We start from the raw sequence: 9,967 nt of genomic DNA, 5'->3' as shown, positions 1-9,967 counted from the left end.
GGGTACGTGACTAATCATCCCTGTAAATCACTGACAGTATATCACATCAGCCGTCTTGATCACTATTACCTAAAAAGTTAGGAAAAGAAAACGACTAAATAAACCCTTTAATATTCCCAAAACCATCAAACAAACAACTGACACAAAGAAAGAAGAACTAATAAAGACAACGAGGGCAATAAACACAGCAGAAACCGTAGAGACAAAACAGCAGCACAGTCTGGGTCCGTACGTCCTGCCAAATATTGACCCACTAGGTCACCTGCAAATAGGTGGGAGGGATTGTGATGGAATGAATATTGCTACCACAACCCCCTCTGCTGGAGAATAGGAGGAACTCACTACAGGTTTAGCTGCGTCCATCACCGGCTGGTGAATGATCAACATGATTGTATCACAATAAAAGTAGAGCGGGCCAGTGGCGTGGTGAGCACTTGATTAATTTCCCCACACCTCACGTTTTCTGTTGTGTTGCCCTTGCCTAGTGGAGTCGTGTGGTTTGGGTTTTCTATTCCAGTCCTTTCTCTGTTTAAACCCAGGTATGTGGATGAATGGAATTCCATAGGTGAGAGGTGTAGTACTGGTGTGTAACCGAAGTCTGTATCCTGCAATATAATGCTTCAGCAAAATGCGATGTACATGCTTAATCTTACTCAGGTCGTCTACTGGGCCAATTGTGTACACTGATCCTCTTTCGGTAGGAGCTTTTAACACCTGATACCGAATAGAACTCCAGCAGTCTTGTATCTTGTTATGTCCTCGCACGGACTGCCCCCCCAGCAACACTATTTGCCCCTCCTTCAGGGGGATCTCCTGAACTCGGCCATCATGACTTTTCCTCCGAGCATCGGCCACCGCTTTCATTCTGTGTCTTGCGCTTTCAAATGCCATCTGCAGTCGTATTAGATGCTCCACGACCTAGTCATGCACACCGCCGACCACTGGGTCTTCCACCTTACCCAGCAAAAAAATCGACCGGCAGCTTCGGATCTTGACCAAACATGAGATAATAAGGGGAATCACCCGTGGACTGATGGGGGGTCGTATTGTAACAAAACAACAACTGGGGGAGGCAAGTGGTCCAATCCCTCTTCCTCATTGCAGGCAGTGTTCGCAGAAGGTTGTGCAGAGTACGATTAAACCGTTCACACTGCCCATTGCCAGCAGGATGATATGGAGTAGTTCGTGACTTGACCACGCCATATAGGCCACACAATTGCTGAATCAGAGAGCTCTCGAAACTCCGTCCCTGGTCCGAGTGCAGCTGACTTGGCACTCTGAATTTATAGAACCACTCCGTAACCAGAACTTGAGCCACTGTAGAGGCACGTTGATCCTGGGTAGGGATGGCCTGGGTGAATTTTCGAGAACACATCAGTCATGATAAGAACATTTTTCATACCATTCTGAGCTGGCTCAAGGAGGGTAAAGTCCATAGCCAATATCTCATTTGGCCGTAATGCAAGGAGATGATCTGCCTAGTGGAGTCGTGTGGTTTGGGTTTTCTATTCCAGTCCTTTCTCTGTTTAAACCCAGGTATGTGGATGAATGGAATTCCATAGGTGAGAGGTGTAGTACTGGTGTGTAACCGAAGTCTGTATCCTGCAATATAATGCTTCAGCAAAATGCGATGTACATGCTTAATCTTACTCAGGTCGTCTACTGGGCCAATTGTGTACACTGATCCTCTTTCGGTAGGAGCTTTTAACACCTGATACCGAATAGAACTCCAGCAGTCTTGTATCTTGTTATGTCCTCGCACGGACTGCCCCCCCAGCAACACTATTTGCCCCTCCTTCAGGGGGATCTCCTGAACTCGGCCATCATGACTTTTCCTCCGAGCATCGGCCACCGCTTTCATTCTGTGTCTTGCGCTTTCAAATGCCATCTGCAGTCGTATTAGATGCTCCACGACCTAGTCATGCACACCGCCGACCACTGGGTCTTCCACCTTACCCAGCAAAAAAATCGACCGGCAGCTTCGGATCTTGACCAAACATGAGATAATAAGGGGAATCACCCGTGGACTGATGGGGGGTCGTATTGTAACAAAACAACAACTGGGGGAGGCAAGTGGTCCAATCCCTCTTCCTCATTGCAGGCAGTGTTCGCAGAAGGTTGTGCAGAGTACGATTAAACCGTTCACACTGCCCATTGCCAGCAGGATGATATGGAGTAGTTCGTGACTTGACCACGCCATATAGGCCACACAATTGCTGAATCAGAGAGCTCTCGAAACTCCGTCCCTGGTCCGAGTGCAGCTGACTTGGCACTCTGAATTTATAGAACCACTCCGTAACCAGAACTTGAGCCACTGTAGAGGCACGTTGATCCTGGGTAGGGATGGCCTGGGTGAATTTCGAGAACACATCAGTCATGATAAGAACATTTTTCATACCATTCTGAGCTGGCTGAGGGTAAAGTCCATAGCCAATATCTCATTTGGCCGTAATGCAAGGAGATGATCCATAAAAGTACGCACCACTGACTGAGAATTGACACCTGGCATCTGTCACACTCTTGGCACCAGCGCTCCACCTCAGATAACATGCCGGGCCAGTAACACCGTCTGCGGACCAGCTCTAGTGTTCGCTCCATGCCCTGGTGCCCATGCCCCTGACGCAACTGAGTGAGCACTTCTCTCTTCAATGACATGGGGAGAACCAACTGCAGAACCTCCTCGCCCCCATCAGGATGTAGAATGCAACGATAGCGCACTCCCTCCTGCTCCACAAGACGGTCCCACTGTCGCAGTAATGATAACACTGGCCTTGCAAGCATCCACCTCTCCTCAGGGGTCGGATGGCACTGGTTCTTCCAGAAAGCTAACACCTCCTTGATCGCAGGATCCTCCGCAAGCAGGGCACACAAGCTAGCAGGGGCATAACAGGGCAAGACAGAAATAGCTGCTTGCATTACCTGCGAGGCTGGCTCCAAAGAAACTTGGGGCAAGGACAATGGCTCTTGGCAGTTCTCCTCCATCCCCTCTTCTGTAGGCCCCACATACTGTCGCGAAAGACCGTCTGCATTTTGGTTAACCTTGCTAGACCTGTACTTGATAACATAATCAAACGCAGCCAGTTCTGCGACCCACCGCTGCTCGGTAGTACCCAATTTTGCGGTGGCAAGGTGGCTTAAAGGGTTGTTATCAGTGTACACAAGGCACTTGAGAGAACAGCCCCCAGCCCTTGATGGCTAGCATCCACTTCTAAAATGAAGGGTAGAGAAATATTTGCATAGACCAAAACTGGTGCAGTACTAAGCTTCCTTTTGAGATTTTCAAAGCTGTTCTCGCACTCCTCAGTCCATACTGTGGGGAGGCTCTTTCCAGACAACTTCCTCTTCTTTGAGCCCACCAGTTCAGCCACCAGCCGATGCAGCGGGGCTGCCAGTGCCGCAAAACCCTCCACAAATCATCGATAGTAACTTGCGAAGCCAAGGAAAGACCTTAGCTCAGAGACATGTGCAGGCCTTCTCCATTCTGCCACAGCCTGGATTTTCTCCCGATCAGTTGAAACACCCGCCTTTGATATCACATGCCCCAAATAACATACCTCCTGTTTGAAGAATGAACACTTTTCCAACTTGGCTTTGATGCCTTCTTGTTTCAGCCGTGCCAGCACAATCTCCAGCCGCTCTAGTTGTTCTGCAACAGAGGGAGAAAACACGATGACATCGTCCAAGTACAATAACAGAGACTGGCAATGCTGGCCCCCAAAGATCCTCTCCATTAGCCTTTGAAATGTACTTGGCGCGTTGCACAGGCCGAAGGCCATACGATTCCACTCGAAAAGGCCAAATGGGGCACAGAATGCCGTTTTTGGTTTATCCTTTTCAGTGATTGGAACCTGATTGTACCCGCTTGCCAAGTCCATTGTTGTGAACCATTGGGCACCAGAGAGAGCATCAAGAGACTCTTCGATTCTTGGTGGGGGAAAGCATCTTTCCTCATCTTCCCATTCAACTGACGGCAGTCCACACACAATCTGAGGCTGCCATCCTTCTTTACTAACACAATAGGGGAGGCATAGGGGCTACTACTTTCCCGGATAATTTGTGCCTTTAACAACTGGTTAATGTGGGCCTTAACAGTCTCATATTCTGAAGGGAGAATACGGCAATACCTCTGCCTAACTGGAGTCTCATCTACCAAAGAAATATTGTGAGAAATCAATGTAGTACAACCCAAGTCCGTATCGCTGGAGGAAAAAACAGAGCTATATTTATTCAAGAGCAATTGTACATCACTCTGATCTTTTTCGGAAAGGGGGAACAAATCCAAGGCCTTGATCTTATCCTGGACAACAGAGGCTTCAAGAGAAAACATCGTTGCAGTAGCAGTCCTAATCTCCTTAACCTCTGCGGGTAGACTAACTACACTTATCGGGGTAAGGGCAATTACAGTATGAGGACATAATACAACGTCTTCCGACCCTACATTAACTACTGGGATGTATACTGTACTGCGGGTTACTGCAATCAGCGATGGAGAGGCCAACAACCCTGCTGGTAGCCCAGTACCTGGGGGCTCAAACAAAACAGGATGTCTGGCATACTGGACAGAACAAGTAGCGGGCAACAACTTCATGGTACCACCAGGAACTCGGCAAACTCTTCATCCCTGCACTCTCACCTGCCCTAGAAAATCTACTGCAGGCTCTACCTTAGCCCAATGGCACTGTTGCAGGGCTTGACGAACGGGCTTGGGGCCCGTGTCACCGAGGGAACATCAAATAATGCAGACCCATACTCCCCAAATAACTCTGCATAACATTCTTTAAGAACATTCATTCCTAACACCCCTGGAACTCTGGTACTACTCCCTGGAGGGTCTTTGACCACTAACACTCCCCGTCCAAGCATTACCTTTCCACAAAGCTCCACATCCACTTCTATATACCCCACATACAGTATAGCTTGACCATTAGCAGCCTGAAGCTGTAACCAATGGCAGGACTGTAACCACGCCGGACCTAAAGCTACAAAGTACTCTGAGAAAAAACTCTGTTATAGTGGACACCATCGATCCGGTGTCCACCAAACATGACACCCGAACACCCCCCACAATTACATCAACGTGGGGACAAGATGACATCAACTGAGGCATAGATTCGACTTCTGCACTACCCACCGAGCACAACATACCCCCATCCGAACTGTGGCTCAACAGCTCGGTGGGTATGAGTTTTCCGACTGCCGAGCCAAAGGACTAGGAGCACCTCCTCGAGGAGGCACACCCAAGGATGACTGGGACTGAGGTGTGACCCTCTCCCCATCACACTCTCTGGCATAATGGCCAGATTTCTGACATCGCCTACGGATAACTGAACCCCCATGATGGGAAGAGCCCTGACTACGCTGGCACTGTAATGTCGCAAAATTCTGGGTAAGCTGATCTAATTGTCATTGCTGCTGTTTCAAAATCTCCTTTAACTCAGCGAGTTCTGAGCTAGACGCAACACCAGCAGTTGATAAATTTCCCTGAACCCCACACTGGAACCCATATGCTAAGGATACTGACTGGCTACGGTCCCAACTACCCACTGACGCTCCCTCACGCTCCCACCTAATAGCCTCCCTACGAACATCCAACAGATTAGAGTCTGGTTTTTCACGAACAAAACGCTTGAGTTCTCTACGGAGAGCCGGTACGGAGGTCATAAATGTACTCCACAAATTGGTCACGTAGTAGAATCTCTATGTTAGGCATATCATGGGGGGGGCATTCTTTTTAACCCTTTCCATTAAACACAATAATGCATGTGAAAACTCCTGCAATGACTCCCCTTCCTGTTGTTTTCGGCAAAAGAACGCTTCCTGTAAAGTGACATAGGACTGAGAACATCCATAAAGTTCCTGTAAAATGGCTAAAATGGAAAGGGTCTTCCCTTTCCTCTCGTGACCGATTTTTTATCTCCTCCTTCGCTTCCCTCTCTAAATGATCATACATAAAGAAGGCTCGGTCAACAGAAGTTAAAAGATGGGCACATACACTCACCTCTACTTCCTCCACCCATTTCCGTAAACTTAACCCCCCCTGCCACTAAATAGGGGGCAACACCTTTCTCTAGGGATGTACAACACCCTTTCAGCGGTGGGGACACTACCAGAAGAGAAAACACTAAGGGGCAAGGCATTACTGCTAGATGGACCCGCCGCTGCTACTTGGCGAAGCCGTGCGCTATCTGACTCCAACCGGGCTACCAGCTCCTGCAGTTGTTGCAAGTCCTCGGCCATCATGACTGAAAAAAAACAAAAAGCCAAATGAGAAATCAATACACCCCTACCCAACCTGATGGAGCCTACTGCGGTTTTGTCTCTCAATACTCAAATTCGAATTCAGGCAGAACACATCTCAACTTCAACTGGGTAAACAATCCTGCCGACTACGCCAGAATGTGGCGGGACAGTAAGGCAGAGAAATAAATCGAGGAAAAGACCGCAACCTTGACCTAAAATTTGCAATAATAGCCCACTATGCCACCTAGGGACTTCCACCCCAGGATATAAACCACTCAGCCATACAGGTTCGGTCTACCCAGAAATGATTGAGATGTTTCTGCCAGTTGCCACCAATGTTTTATTACATCAAAAATAATTTTCTGTTTAAAAACAAGGAAGTCACAATTCACAGGGCGACATGTTCGATACAGATGCCTTTTAAATACCCATAAACAAAAAAAAAGGATACCAATTAAAGTATGTTATGCTAACTGGGGGCAGAACAAACAAAAAAAACACAAAAAAAACTGAAAGCACCACCTGGGTCGCTGAGAGCACTTACACGGAGAAAATTCTAAACCCCCCGACAGACAAGCCCTCACACTTTAGTGCTCTCCACTGCAACCACACGAATGAAAAACAAATGTGTTCCACACTGCACCCCAAAGACAATGGTGTCTCTCTCTAGGTCCCCAAAGGGAGAACTCTCAGCACTGACAAAGAAATACAAAAACAAATATTCAATTACACAATAAGAAAAATAGGAAAGAAAACTACAGATATATGCAAAACATTAGGGTACGTGACTAATCATCCCCGTAAATCACTGACAGTATATCACATCAGTCGTCTTAATCACTATTACCCAAAAAGTTAGGAAAAGAAAATGACTAAATAAACCCTTTAATATTCCCAAAACCATCAAACAAACAACTGACACAAAGAAAGAAGAAAGAAAATCTAATAAAGACAATGAGGGCAATAAACACAGCAGAAACCGTAGAGACAAAACAGCAGCGCAGTCTGGGTCCGTACGTCCTGCCAAATATTGACCCACTCCACGGCTTCACGCTGGACATAAGCCGATAGGCACTTCCCCTCAACCTGCACACAGACACTAACGTCAATGAAACTTAAACATTTAAAATATAAAACCGCCCCCCATAAAAAGATCATACTCACTGGGTCAATCCGACTGATATGAAAGAGCTCCCGCTATGACATATCTCGCTACACCCGAACTGCAGGATACAGACTTGGGTTACACACCAGTACTACACCTCTCACCTATGGAATTCCATTCATCCACATACCTAAGTTTAATCAGAGAAAGGACTGGAATAGAAAACACAAACCACACGACTCCACTAGGCAAGGGCATCACAACAGAAAAAGTGAGGTGTGTGAAATTAATCAAGTGCTCACTACGCCACTGGCACGCTCTACTTTTATTGTGATACAATCATGTTAATCATTCACCAGCCGGTGATGGACGTAGTGAGTTCCTCCTATTCTCCATCAGAGGGGGTTGTGGTAGCAATATTCATTCCATCACACTATTATAGCAACAATTTAGGACAGTCCGTTTCACAAAGTCACATTCTAATTGTTACATCTGACACACAAACTTTCCGCGCAAGCGGTTCAACTACGAATGCAGCACTACTGAGTAAGCTAAAGGCAGTACCGTCGCAAGGGCTGTGCCAAGTGTGCGACCGCACAGGGCCTCGCGCCTCTAGAGGGCCTCGCTCCCTGCATTTTATACTGTTTATGTCTCATTTTTATTGCTGTTTTTCCACACATTTTGTCCTTTGAAAGACTAAAATAGTCAAAGCTGATAGACAGTATAAGACTCTGTGTATAAGAATGAGTAAAGCTGTTTGTTGTTAGGATGACAAAAAGCTTTAAAAGTTAAACTTTTAGGCTGGTCTGCCTCAGTGGTCCAACAGCGCTCGTCAGTGTCAAAATGATCGAGATGGCCAATCAAATCAAAGAAGGCGGGTCTTACGGTTACAACACAATGCGAGTTCGTGGAAAGATGTAAGAAAACTGTTTTACGATAGAAATGTTCAGCGACCGACAGTAATAGACTATCTAGTGATGCAAACTCAACTTTTTATGAAATTTCGCCGTTTTGAATTGAAAATGTGATCATGATTCATGTCAGTGTTCCAATTAAAGGGGGGCTGGGGGGGTCCCGGACCTCCCATAAGCATTAAGGGACCCCCCATAACACCCAAAAATATACTTGGTTTTTAAATAAAACTTTAATACTTAAAATGAAATTTCGATTGCTGTATTAAATTTAGACCTGGTTATGTTACATCATATTTTATTTTTATGCGTTTTTACAGCGTTGCTCATAACCAATCACACACGATTCTGTTGAGCTTATGAATATCCGAGTGCTTCGGAAGCAGCCTTGATATGGTTTGCAGTTGTAGCAACTGTTTGTTAATATTCTAGCAATAAACTTTGTTCGTTTCATCTCCAAAATAACAAAGTGGTGGAGTGTAACGAAATACATTCCATAAGTATTCACATACAAATGAAAAGTACTGAGTTTTTTATTTTTTCTCACAGGATAGCTACAATACAAAAACATGGTCCTTTACAATATCATGCACTGTTGTACATTAAACTGCCCAACAGTAGGCCTATATTAAGTATTTTAAATGTAACAACCGTGAACATATTCAGAAGTAAAATGCAACATACAGTACACTGTAGTGCAGCAGTAATATTAATGCAAGACCTTCATAGTTTTTTCTGCAGAATGCATACTTTACTTTTACTCTTCATACCTTAAGTACATTACAGTAAGAAGGATAATACTTTTACTTAAGGTTTTAAATGTATGCATTTTTCCTCAATGTGCTAATAGTAGTTACTTTACTTAAGTAACTCATATTTCTTCCACCAATTACTTTTTCATAGCGCTACACAATTTCCTAATTTCCTTAAATCAGACCAGACCCCTGCACTGCAGGATAAACCTGAACGTCCCAGTGCTGGACAGTGGAAAAAACATTTAAATAAAATAAAAATACAAGTGAAAGACTTGTCTACTTATTAAGGCAGAGTTTTTGTCCCAAGTACAGGAATGATCAAATTCAGCCCTCAATTTAATAAATACAAGAACTTTTGCCTCAGACCACCTAACAAATGAATCTGCTCACATTTTTTAAGACCCCTGACTTTTAACATTTATTTCGCAAGCTATTCGAGCAAATTAAAACACAATACTTACATTTATAAGTGTATTCGTCGGCAGCCACAGAACCATCACCCGCTATTTTGTTTTAATAAAAGTCCTGTCGCCACCGACGCGCTATGAATTCTGGGATAGCAGGGCTGTACAGTGTGACATTATGGTGCCTCCATCTCAAAACTGTACAACGCGACATACATTCACTTCAGATGTTAACTCAGAGGTAGAGTTACGCTCACGGGACACAGCACTTATGCGCAATCACAAAAGTACAATTTGCATGTGCTTTAAAGCCTTACCGGTTAAACATTTAATTCACGTGCTGTTCTGACATGCTTCTGAGCGCATACACATGAAGCGTGCGTACTTTCAAACAGCGCCTGATTAACTTACTAGACTTAGGTTTAAAGCAGTTTCTCAATATGCGTTCTTGTCTGTAGCCTACTTGTGTTCTCGTGGACTTGAAGAAACATAAAACATGAAGAAGAAGAAGAAGAAGAAGAAGAAGAAGAAGAAGAAGAAGAAGAAGAAGAA

At 45.2% G+C, this 9,967-nt stretch overlaps 1 long non-coding RNA gene across 2 annotated transcripts; it reads right to left on the bottom strand.

Annotated features, from left to right (window-relative positions):
- LOC107557105 (uncharacterized) lies at window positions 1–7,531 on the bottom strand. Of its 2 annotated transcripts, none has more exons than XR_001605353.1 (3): window positions 7,405–7,531; window positions 7,221–7,326; window positions 1–62 (listed from the first exon to the last, which is right to left on the bottom strand). It is a non-coding gene; the product is annotated as an uncharacterized lncRNA (long non-coding RNA). The 2 variants fall into 2 exon arrangements; XR_001605354.1 differs by lacking the exon at window positions 1–62 and adding an exon at window positions 7,013–7,080.
- Between the last annotated feature and the right edge of the window lie 2,436 nt (window positions 7,532–9,967).

Source organism: Sinocyclocheilus grahami, unplaced genomic scaffold (genome assembly GCF_001515645.1).
Source record: "Sinocyclocheilus grahami isolate Dianchi unplaced genomic scaffold, SAMN03320097.WGS_v1.1 scaffold589.1, whole genome shotgun sequence".
Lineage (NCBI taxonomy): Eukaryota > Metazoa > Chordata > Actinopteri > Cypriniformes > Cyprinidae > Sinocyclocheilus > Sinocyclocheilus grahami.
This window is presented reverse-complemented; position numbering and strand designations above follow the sequence as displayed.